Here is a 12,569-nt window from a genome sequence, read left to right as displayed (position 1 = left end):
GTGCCTTGATTCAGCTCACTAAGAGCACAGGAGTGCTTACGCTCTCTTCACAAGGAGCCACAGGTGGATGACAAGGGACAGTGGGCACAAGTTGCACCAGCAGAGATTTCATGTCGACATAAGAAATTTTTTACAGTAAGAACAATCATTCACTGGAACAACCTTCCCAGGGACATGGTAGAGTCCCCGCCGCTGGAGGTTTTCAAGATGCGTTTGGGAGGGGTGCTAGATAATCTCATCTAGGCTTCCTTTCCCGTGAAAGGTTGGACCAGAGGATCTTTTAAGGTCCCTTCCAACCTGGGCTATTCTATGTTTCTAAGTGAGGTAGTAGAGAGTGGAAGAATTAAATCATCAGGCTGTGAAAGATACAGAGAGCTCTAGCAACAGAGATTAATACAAATAGCTTCAGAAATAGCCTAAGGAACAGGGCACTGTCTGCAGAGGACAGACAGCAAGGGGTCCCATAGTCCTCTCACCGGAGGAAAGCCCTCAGGCTCCCCTACAGCTGTGCCTTTCCAGAAAATAAAAACTGAAATCCAGAATGCACACTTCATGGAGTTCCGGAAAAATAAACTATTTAAATTAATGAAATTACTTTTGGGAAAAGAAGGGTGTTCTTTGTGTCCCAAAGTGAAGGAATTCCAGCCCCTCTTCAGCCCAACATTTTCTGTTATGAATTCACAATGACTTTGGAGTAGCTTATTATTATTATTAAGGATCACACACTTTATTCGTGGGATACATCTTACTATCAAGCTGACTTTATGTGGAAAAAGACCCACAGTCTTCTAAAATGACTGCAATAAGCTGTAGGAGAAGGCTGCCAAATGAATCATGCTGTGGCTGCACTGTGGTAAATTCCAGAGCACATAATAATGCTCCCAGTTGTTTGTTTGAATCATCTTATGATGCTGCACGCACATTTAGCTGATGTACCAACACTAATGTACCGTGCGGTTCTTGGAGTTGGAATTGTAAAATACCTCATAAAAATAAACAGCTTTATTGCCAGGCTCGTGAATGATAATCCCACAGATGAAAATCATTAATCACAGAATGTATCAAGGTAATTACCAAACCAGGGATCTGTTTTGTGGAGTTTGTGGGTATGTGGTTAGATTATGTTCTTTTTGCACAAAGCAGACAGCAGTTGCCTGCTGCTGGAATCACTCTGTACCCACAAGGATCAGGTCCTAATAAAACAGCAGTGTTCAGCCAACCCACATTCATTACAGCACTGTCAGTGTACCACCTGCACAGAACATTTTCCTGTCACTTTTATTTAGCATACATGCAGACATCTCAACGTTGCTGCTGATCTGAAAGACAACCCAAAAAATCCTCATCGCATGCTTATACTTAACAAGGCCCCGTTCTGAAATCAGGATAAGGTCCTGACTCGCACAGAGCTGTTGCTATTTGTCCATTTAATTCATCCCAACAGTGTGAAAGAAACTTTGTTTTAGAAGTTTCTGATCCTGGGTTTTGCCACAGATTATGTTCCTTGCAAATAATCACAGAATAAAGTACAGAATGAGGGCAGGGGGTTGTATTTCTCCTTGCTTCAAACCTTTGTGTGTGAAGACTGAAATCACTTTTAAAAATGGTAGCATTTTGCATTAAGTTATTTGCTAATATTTTTAATTCCTGCCAGCTTTCACAATTTATTTTGTTTCTAGTCAGTATCACCATCCCATTTTCAAGCACTACTGTGACACGGCACTGGGTTTTAACAACACTGCAAGAAGCCATTCATATCCCTCACTCCCCACTCTATTTCATACCTTCTTCTCCTTTACCACCACCCCCCGCCTTCAAAGAAAACCATTAAAAATACAAGTGTGGAAATACCGTTACAACCTCCAACCTAGGCAGGTCTCCAAAGCACAGCTGAGTCCTGGGATTCTGGGCAGCCAAGAAACACACATTGGAAGAAAGCTCCACTGTCTCATTAAGGGGGCAAAAAAAAAAGTTTAGCTGCAGAGGGCCAAAGGACCAACATCGAGGACATTGGTCCAGAACCGTTAACTCCCACAGGTGTTGGAGTAATTCCAAGCATTTACCCGGCTTTCCATCACTATTACATATAACCAGGTATCCCTACAGTGTCCTGTGGCTCACATCTAAAATGGGCGGAAGGCTTATTCTCCAGGTTACCCTCATTTTCCATCCTTCTCCTGGAATTCTCATAATCAATAAAACCCGTGTATGGCGAAAATAAAGGGATCCTGCACCGTGCAGGGCCTTTAAACGGCGAGCTCCAATTGGAGCCTATACTGCCTGATGTGGCCATCAGAGGAAGGCTGCAATAGCACTACCTGGAGCATAGGAAGCTTCCCAATCTGAGCTAGCCAGTATTGCCACAGACTTGTGGGTTTTTTCATGAATGATGTGCTGTGGAACAGGCAAGGTGGCTGGAGGCATATGTTGCGACGTGAAATGCTGGGACGGTTTGTGGAGGGCACCTCCATCTTCACAGTGATGAGAACCACCCGACCGTAACAGCTGTCTCCATGCAGCTGTGCTGGCCCCTCTCCCCTCAGGAAACGTGTTCCCACTGCCCAGGTCCCCATAGCTGCGCAGGATCAGCTGTGGACACTCAGCAAGAATCATTTCAGCTCTAAAAGGAAAATCAAAATGTCAGTTCAGGATGACACTAGAGAGAACAGCTGAGGCTCAGCTGCACTTACAAGTCATCACCGAGTCACCAAGGCTGATTAAATTCTTCTTTTTGAGTCAACTGTTTCTCCCTATCCCGTTAGTCTACCTACCAGTTACTTCTAGGTGTCTGCATTTTCTTCTGCCTAGTGAAAAGGAATAGACTTTTGTATACCTTCATAACACGGAAATAGATTTTATGCCCCATCGCACCACTACAATTCAGTTTTCACATCCTGGGATATTTTGGTGAGTGACACCTTAAAAACTCACAGCACTTTACTACTCATTGTACAGCATCATTGTTTTAGCATTACACAACAAGTACACAAATAAAATAATGGAAAGGATGGGAGCTGAGGCCACAGGACCTATATGATCTACTAGGTGAAGTGCAATCAGGAGAGCCTATTTAATGTGGTCCGGCGGTTATCCATTTAAACAGAGTGACAATGTCTTTAATCATATTGGGACAACAACAAGCGGAAAAGAAGATTAATCAACTTAACGGACTGGAACAGGTAAGTCATTTTATTATTTGGGGTTTGAACTATAATGTGAGCGCTGAGAGCGCCACAAGGTCCTAGTCCATTGAGCATATTGCTTGCTGACACTCAGGCAGCTGGACCACATGACTGTTGTTAGGTCCTTTCCAAGTGAACTGTTCTATTCTAAGATTAGTAGTGCTTAAAGTGCAATTTCCTGAATGAGTGGGCGGTACTGGTAGCCTAAGCACAAGAACAAGGTGCCTTAAAGCAAGCAAAGTTATAAACTTACAATGCATCATATCACCTTCCTCTATGCCTACACTTACTCCAGGGTAGCTGGAGCTAAACGCCAAGTAGCTTCTCCCTTGTATGCTGCTACCACGGAGTAGTTGAGGCACGGTAAAACACACCATCACTTATATCACAGTAATGGGTTTAATTGCCTCAACCCTGAATCTTCCAGAGACAAAAGTACCTCCTTTTTTGGGCATTAGAGGAGAGCAAGAGACATACTCGTATTAAAAAACAACTCTCATTTGGGCTGCGCATTATCGTTTACATTGGTACCTTATTTTGTAACCGTCGACAGGTGGAAGAACCTTTTTCGTGGTGCAGACTACTGCTACGTAAAACTACAGAGTTTTTCTGCAGCTACTCAACTGCGAGCTTTTTTACGCTGAAGGTGAAGCAAGACTGTAGGTTGATTTTTATATTTAATTCTTATTAAACTACAGTAGGATTAGAAGTCTAAGCCTGAAGGTCAAGACCTTTGCTATGCTAGGCAGAAGGACAGAACAAGAAGAGTGCCCTTGAAACGAAGAGTGTGATAGCCAGTTAAAATAATCCCACAGTTTTGGACCACTTAACTGTCAATCAGCTGTCAAAGCACTGTTACTTATTCTCTATCAGAACTTTGTTGCTCTTCACTATACTTGCCCTTATATCACAAAGGCGGGAGGTGCAAATAGGTCACTGACTCAACTCCGGACACAGACCCCTTTCTCTTCCCCTTCCTCCCACTCCAGCCAAGTACCAAACAGCACAGCTGACTCTGAAGAGACTTATATCAGGGAGCCCGTATGTGCCTACAGACACTTTACATCTACCTAAAACACAATTAACCAACGCCCGGGAAAAAAGGCTTTTTGGGGAACAATACATGGATTTGAAAAGTTTGAGTTTAGCTGAACACACACTTGCATTATTTAACACACGTTCACCCCTTGTTCTGTCTGCTCTGTCCCCACCATTTACTGCTAAACAGGTCCCTTATCTTTATTGATCACTTAATTTATCTTTTCTTAACTCCCCTTGCTCCGTCTGGTGCCGTGTGTCCAAGGTATTGAGGCTAAACATCCGTCTGTTCATACTGTCATGACTGGTTTGCCTTTGAAAGAATAGGGGGAGCAGGTGGTGTGACTAAGTAGACCCTCGACAGAATAGGGGCACCATTGCTGTGTCCTGTCCCAACCTGCCAGCGATTCCCCACCCTCCCAACTGTTCCACATTAAAGCAGTCAACTGTGGCTTTACAGTCCAAGTTTTACACAACTGTTTTACAAACCAGGAAGAATTTCTTTTGTTGAAAATCTTTTGTTAGGCAGCGCAGAACGGGGGGGGGGGAGGGGGGAGCGGGGTAGAGGGAGTGGAGAAAGCCCGTTCTGAGACCGAGTGCATTTTAATGTGTATGTAGATATACACTACGCGATGTGCCAAGCCGCTGAGCTCGCTCGCTCGCTATTTCTGTGCTGCTTTTAAGCTCTCTTTGAAAGCAGTCGCACAACGTATTTTTCAAATACGTCCATCTTTTTCATTTTCTTGGGGTCTTTTAGTCATTTTCCTTTACTTCTGTTTACGGTACAATTTTGGTTTATTAAAGCAAGTAAGACTGAAAACAACCAAATAAAATCAGCTCGCATCTTTTTTTCTCAATAAGAATAGAATATCCATTTTTCAGTGTTGCAAAGTTATTATAAATCCATCTAACTGGATAGACATCCCTGAAGAAAAATCCAGATGATGCTTCAACCACACTCCAGTTTCCGAGCAATCCTACTGCAGGCACCGTGCTGCTTCTGATCTCATCCACCGTATTTCCTCGCAGGATTCAGTGGTGCATATTTCAACCCAGATTTAGGAAAGCACTTGTACGTGTGGGGTATCTCTGAGATAACATACCCGGAAACCATCTGGTCCGTAAGAGACAGAACATTCGGGAACTCACAAAACAGAACCCAGAAAGAGCAAATATTTGTTACAGCTGTGAAACTAATCTGGTATCACCACCACAGTGCTACAAATAGTTGCACACAAAATCTGAACCTACCAAATTCTTCTCGTTTGCTTTTTTAGCTCCTCCCTGTGAGAATTCACAAACCAGATAATTCACAAATTTTTCAAAGCCAAACACAAGATTTAGGTATTTCCCACATTTTCGAAGGAAAACGACAAGTTTATGCTATTCACATTTTGTACCGTAACCTTTTTTCCACAGGCAAAAATGTATTGAAAGTTTTATTTCAGGCAAAATTGCAAACCAAGAGACAGAGATCCTGTCCCTTTTTTAAAGGCAGTGCAGTCAAGCGCTCAAATCTTATAACTGTACAGGAAAAAAAAAATATATAAAAGTTGGCTTCTCTTTTCTTTCCTTCAGAGACTTGTCTGTCTCTCCCTCCTCTCCCCCTCCCCACCAGACTGCAGTGGAAAGACAAAAGCTGAGACCCTGCTCCTACAGTAGTCAATGGCAAAATTTCTATGAGGCCTGAATTTCACCCAAACTGCCGAGTCCTGCGGCAACCACAGACATCAGTGGCTGTTGCCTACAGAAGGAAGGATCCACGTTTGTTACTAGATCACCGGGAAAGTACTGAGAACTAATCCTACTAAAAGCACTGTTTTCTGTTAGGAGCCTGATCCTCTCAAATATGCAAGTAATTGACTTTTCAGTTCAACTGATATAAAGAGTACAGTTCAGATTCGGGGGGTTTTTTAGCTTCCCGATCAAAAATAAATCATAAACATATCAAAAAACATTCAGAGCTAAATTTAAATGCTCTGGAATGAAGCATATGTTTAAAAAAAGGAAGGAAAACAGGAAAGAGAAAGGGTATTTCCAGAGAAATCCTGACTGACATATGTCCCTTCAGAAACCTAGTGGTTAGGTCACTCACTCAGAAGACTTCGTTTCAATCCTTCCCTTTCTTGAAAGGACCTGAAGGGGCTTCTACAGAAAGGACTAAACCCACCAGGATATATGATGGCATGGATGCTGTATGATCGCCAGTCTCTCATATTACTGCAATTCCACTGTGCATAAAGAGTCAATGATCTTTGAAGCCAGCATCAGAAGTATCTTTTCTCTGAGACCAGTGTCCTAATAATGAGGCTCTTCGAGTCTTATTTTACATTTCCTATCTCACTGAATATTTATTTAATACATAGTGAAGCACCACTTACAAGAAAGAAGGGAAGCTCACCTCACTCACCTCACCCTCTCCGTTGTTTTATGCCATGGTGCTTAGGGCAGTCACCCTGCAGAAGGAAGAGAAAGATTTGATTTTTCCTGGATTGAGGAGAATACTGAAACTGGCACTCCAAAACTATGAACAAATATGCTATTACTACAGTACTGGATAAAAGGGGATCACTATGGCTTATTTTCAGTCCAAACTTTTTCTCAAATGCAGCAAGACAGCAATATTGGTGGATAATAGTACATCCCCAAAAGTTTATCCAGACCTAGGAATGATCACCAAGGGGATGAGGGTCAGCATCACCAAGAATGAAACATTCTCAGTGTCTTCCCCCAAAATTTATATAACACATTCACAGCAGGAAACCGAGATAAATATTTTAGTATTGTAGGTAAGCAAAGAAAGAGGATATCTACACATATCTATACCAAAGATATCTACAGAGATCTATAGATCTGGAGTCTCCATAATTTAAAAAGCGTACATCTCAATAATAGATGAAAAACTGTGTTAAAAAAGCCTGAGGGAAAAAAACCATCTTACATCTCCGTTCATTTCAAAGGTACTACAGTTACATACCTACTTCAGAAGAACTCTGTCACAGATACTGCATTATCTGTAAATTAGCAAACTGCTTTCCAACTGTAAAATCACAAAATCTACTCACAGATCAGAAAATCCTTCTGGATTGTTCGTTTTGAATATTGTATATGACCTCTCTACTACCACGTTTGACAATATCAGTTCGTTCCTATTAACTTTTTAAATGCTGACTAGCTTTTCTCAAAGTGGTATGTGAAACGTCAATACATCTGAATGTATGACATTCAAAAGGTAGGCATAAAAAACAGGTGTGAAGTCCACAATCATTCTATTTTATCTGCTCGTGCAGGTTAGTTTGTGTGTCTAGAATCTCTTTGTCTACAAAAATACTTGGAAAGTTACCAAATCTGTTATAAATTTATCCTTATATTTTACTAAGGATAGACAACCAGACAGCTAGATAGAAAAAATGTGAAACTAGACAGGAGATGACACACTACGCATAGTGATCTGCAAGGCAAATCTGAATTAGATCACAAATGATCTAACTAGATCTGAAATGAGTCTCGTGGTCTTTCGAATCCTCGATGGACTTGTTTGTCTACATCACAAAAGCCACCATACAGTTCGGCACAATTTGACAGAACTGACATTTTCAGAGAGGCTTATTGCTGGCAAGGCACGGATATTGTAGGTCAGAATAAGCTGTGTTGGCTGGTCCGCTGTATACAAGGTTACATGGCAACTGTCAAAAGCTGTCTAGAATCAACAGTGCTTCCTTTCCAAGAAAAAATGAATTAAATTAATGAAACAACCCAGCATGTGGATAAAAGAAACATAGCTTTACAGGACAGTCAGCTACACGCACCTGTTTATTCAGAGGCAAGAACAAACTTTCTGCACTGGTATATACAACCCTCAAAATATTTTATGTGGATTTTGCTCCTCCTGTGAAACAACGTTGTCACTTGCTGCACACATCAAACTCGATTTAACTTGCTTAAAAGTCACATACTGATATCCTTAATATATATAATACCTTCGCTTTATTTTCCAAATGGATGAACAAAATGAAAAGAAGGGGGTAAAAAATCATATTATCTTCAACTTATCCCATTGCAAATGCAATATTTGTGTAATTGTGCATAATCGTTTAAAGTATAATTTAATACATCCCTTTAACAACCCACAAATTATCACTTGACAACTAGAAATAATAGGTCTTTTTGTTAAAAACAGAAAGCATGTGAAGACTAAAGGTTAAACAGGTCTTTTCATCATGATAAATCACTGGTTAATGAGCCTGGTATTGTTGGGTATTATACTTGCTCACTTTAATGCCATTACCTTCTGGTTGTAAAGCTGACACTACTAATGATCTTCATTCTTTGAACTTTTCCACAATATTGACTGGTTGCATAGAGCAGATGTTACTTGGATTTGACTGCAAAAGTGGCAATTCTTCTAAGGCTTGGAGTGGCCCTGAAAAGAATGATACTGAACACAATGTATTTTGATATCTCTAAGTCAAAAGAGATTCTTGTCTAAGTGTTCACTATTGCTCTTGCAGTTTCTTATCACACAAAAATCAATCACAGATAAGATATAAATGTTCTTCACCTATTTTCTGCAGATCCTTTTTTTAAAAAAGGTTGTAATAACGTAATGAACCAACGCAAGAAAGTTCCTATCTAGTCTCTGTTGTTGTACCCGTGACTCCTCCTGCGTTACGGCATGCACAAGTAAAAAAACCTTTCAGTTCTGTATTTCACAACTTTCCTTGGTCTTGGCTGAAGGACGCTGAGGTCGCCAGGAGCTGTATTAGTGTGCCAAGTGCTGACAAAGCAGGATGCAGGAGGCATGCACGCATATGTTTGTGTACCCCCATCCATCACTTTTTCTTCCAGAGGGAAGGAGGCCCAGCGGAGCCCAGTTCTCCTTCACTAGTAGGCGGTTAGGAGAAGTAGTTACTTGATACCTCTTTAAAATACGAGGGCTGTCTTTATTTGTGTGATGGACTAGGCTCAAATAAACTCGCCTTGGGAGCGAGATGGAAGACTTAAGGGTAAGAAAGCACGGATTGCTGAGTTTAGTTTAAAACTGAAGCAATGTGGAAGCTTTGTGTTCACCCCCATTCCTTTCCTTTCCTGACCTTGCCCTTTTCTTGCACCTCTTTTTGCTCTGTTCCTGTCGCTACTGGATTCTATATTTAGAAAATGTGGACCGTAGGGCAAAATTCAAACCTTAGGAAGGCAGAGGTAGTTTTATCTCACTTTACGTCAAGTTCTGGGCCAGAAAGATTTTGCTGCATCATGGAACAGAAATGGGGACAACTGAACTTGCCATCCCCAGAGTCAAACCTCAGACCATTACACCCTTCACACACACGTTCTTTGTATGCTCCTGTGCAGCGGCAAGCACAAAAGCTGCATAGTTTAGCTTATATAAAGGCCATATTCTGCCCTCTTTGCAACACTATGTTATGCCTAGTGAACTTCAAGGACTTCTAGATTCTTTTCTACTTTTGCTTAAGTAAGGGTTTGTTCTTCCCTTCTTTCAGTGAGCTAGAGGAGAATGGAGAATGAGGATGTGATTGATTTTATAAATATCATTTTGGTTATGGAGTTAAGTTTCATGTAAGGTGAATGAAAAAAAGAGCAATTTCTCTAAAGAAAAGCAATAAATACTAAAATGTCCACACTAAAAAGATCCAAGCTCCAAAAGGCATTTTGCATGTACTGCTAACAACTCACTGGTGCATAAAAAATTATTAATTTTTTTTCTTAAGTGATTCATGAAAGTTTAATCCTGAAGGTTTAATCCTTAACCTGCATGGGAAGCTTAAGAAACTTCTCAATAACATTAATCTCACAATATAAAAACGTAAGCATGAACAGATTTCCTGCCTGTCACCTCTGGTTCTACTAAACTCAGTTGGGTTGAGAGAAATACTTTGCATATAATGTGTCTATCACACCAGCACCTGAGGCTATCTGAGCTGCAAAGAGGGTCTCTCACTTAAAGAATTTAGAGCTACTCACATACAGGATAAAATCCTGAACAAGTCAACCAAAGCATCAACAAAATAAACATTTTACTTGAGCACTAATTAGGTAGACACAATTCATTTATTTAATGGGGGGTGTGACATGGTCTTTAATAACTCCACAGGTAGCAACCTGAGTATTTCTCGTCTGAAAGCTGTCATCTCCAGCAGTATATAATACACCCGTGCCTAGCATGGGCCCTGTCCCAGTGCCAGAGGAAAACTGTCACTTCTCCCAGCTTGCAGTTAGGAGAAACATTTTTAAAACCGTTCCCAAAGTTGCTGTTAGATATATCTAAATATCTATTTATCTATCTATATGTCTTCCCACAATCAGAACTGCAGTCTTGCAAAACCCAGGTTAGCTTACGCTATAGAGGTATAAATCCTCTCCTCAGAGTTTATCAAACACATGGAACAAGAATCTTCATTTAAATAATATTTACCTGTTAGTGCAGCCAATTTGTTTCTATTTTAGTGTCTACAAAGTGTTTTTTTCATCATGTACAAATTAGTCAAAAGTACTTTGAAAGGCAAGTTTTTTATAAAACGGCCTTTGAAAAAAATAATTTTTACTGTGGGTAGTATCAACTTTTTTTTTTTCTTTTGTTTATCAATTTAAGCGTTTCCCATTTTATTGATAAAGCAATAAAAAGAATAGTGACTAGTGCCATGAAAAAAGCGCTTTGAATCTTGTGGACCACACACAAATGCTCCATGTATTTTCAGATTCTTTTTCAACCAATTCCACTTACGTTCTTTGATGCCAGTATTGCAAACTGCGCTCTCACTCTGTGTTGTGTTCTCGGACAGCCTTTATTTTTGCCATAAAAAGCTTTCATTTTTAGGAGCTATTTCTGACTTTTTTTCTTGGATGAGATGCAAGACTAGTAGCTGAACATCTGTATTCATTTGGACATTCAGACATAGTTTATTACCATGTAGTCAGAGCACTTCTACAGTATTTGGGCCACTAAAAATCACCGGTGGTAAACACTTCAGCACAAGCTAATGCAAATTATCCAAGAAAGGCTTTGTTAGACAAACCATATTTACCACAGAGGCAGACCCGTTGGGAGTATCAGTTTCACAGAAGGTGGGTAACTTCTTTAATCAAAGATATTAGCTCGTTCCATATTTCTGCCTCTACGTCCCAAGTAACTCCATGGTTCTGCAAAGCAGAACTGTGCATCAGGTAATTTCCCTGAAACTGTCTATCCTGGCTTCAGGGTCTGCTCTCCCTTGACAAAAACCTTCTTTCACAGAATCCTCATTCTCTACCAGCAGATTTCTGATTTAAACAGCGGTATATGACTTCGTTCATGCTGCCGTTCCAATGCATCGAGCCCGTGATTCCGGCTTACTTTGCCTCCCAAAATCATGAATCCCAATTAAAGTAGCATGCTTATAAAAATTGTAACAAGTAATACCTTAACTTACTTATTTCACTATTTCTTCAAGCAGAAGAAGTTTCATTGCAAGGAAAAAAAAGTCTATATAATTGTGTGTATGTCTCTCTCTACAATGTTCAACGTACAACACGGCACGATGTATAATATTCATTTAACATGCTTTCACATGTGTTACCCAGGGGTTATCTATAAAAGTCCAGGAAAAGCTCTGGTCTGGCCACAGAACCGACTGAAAAGACTTTCGGGCAATCCAATAGAAAGTTTTCCCCAGAATACACCCCTACACATTCAGGCAGCCTCCTCTGCCTATCACCCCCTATTACTTGACCACATTCACCCCCACTGGCCCTTTGCCTTTGACCTTTCTCTGCCACTGCCTCTGATTTTGTATTTGTTTTCTGAGGACCTATTATCAATCACTTTTAAGTACCCTTAAGCAGGACATTTAACGTAGGCATGTGAAAGTAGTAGATCCTTCCATCCAAAGAAGAAATAAGTTATTGTAAGCAAGACATAGTTTATATCCCTTAAGATACTAAAGCCAGAAAGAAAAAAATAAATAGGGAAAATAAAGAAGTTGCACGTGTTCTAGTTGCCAAAATAAATAAATAAATAAATAAATAAATAAATAAATAAATAGGGAAAATAAAGAAGTTGCACGTTCTAGTTGCCAGAACTTGCCTTAGGTTTGAAGTGCCTCACAGCGTTATCCACTTTGATAACCCACAAACCAAGACTTCTGCTTAGAAAAGTTCAAGTGCTGGTGTCAGCTAATTTCTCTTGTACCAAAACGTTGCATTTTATTTCCGCTGATTAGCATAAAATTGTTCCCATTGTCTCAGCCACAGAGGCACACAATGGTGCCAAAGATCCCTGCAGTGGGGAGTTTCTGCGTATTTCCAGCTCCTGGCTTTGCTTAAGAATTCATTAGCCACAGGAACATCACATGC

This window comes from Aptenodytes patagonicus, chromosome 7 (genome assembly GCF_965638725.1).
Source record: "Aptenodytes patagonicus chromosome 7, bAptPat1.pri.cur, whole genome shotgun sequence".
Lineage (NCBI taxonomy): Eukaryota > Metazoa > Chordata > Aves > Sphenisciformes > Spheniscidae > Aptenodytes > Aptenodytes patagonicus.
Note: the sequence above shows the minus strand (reverse complement) of the source record.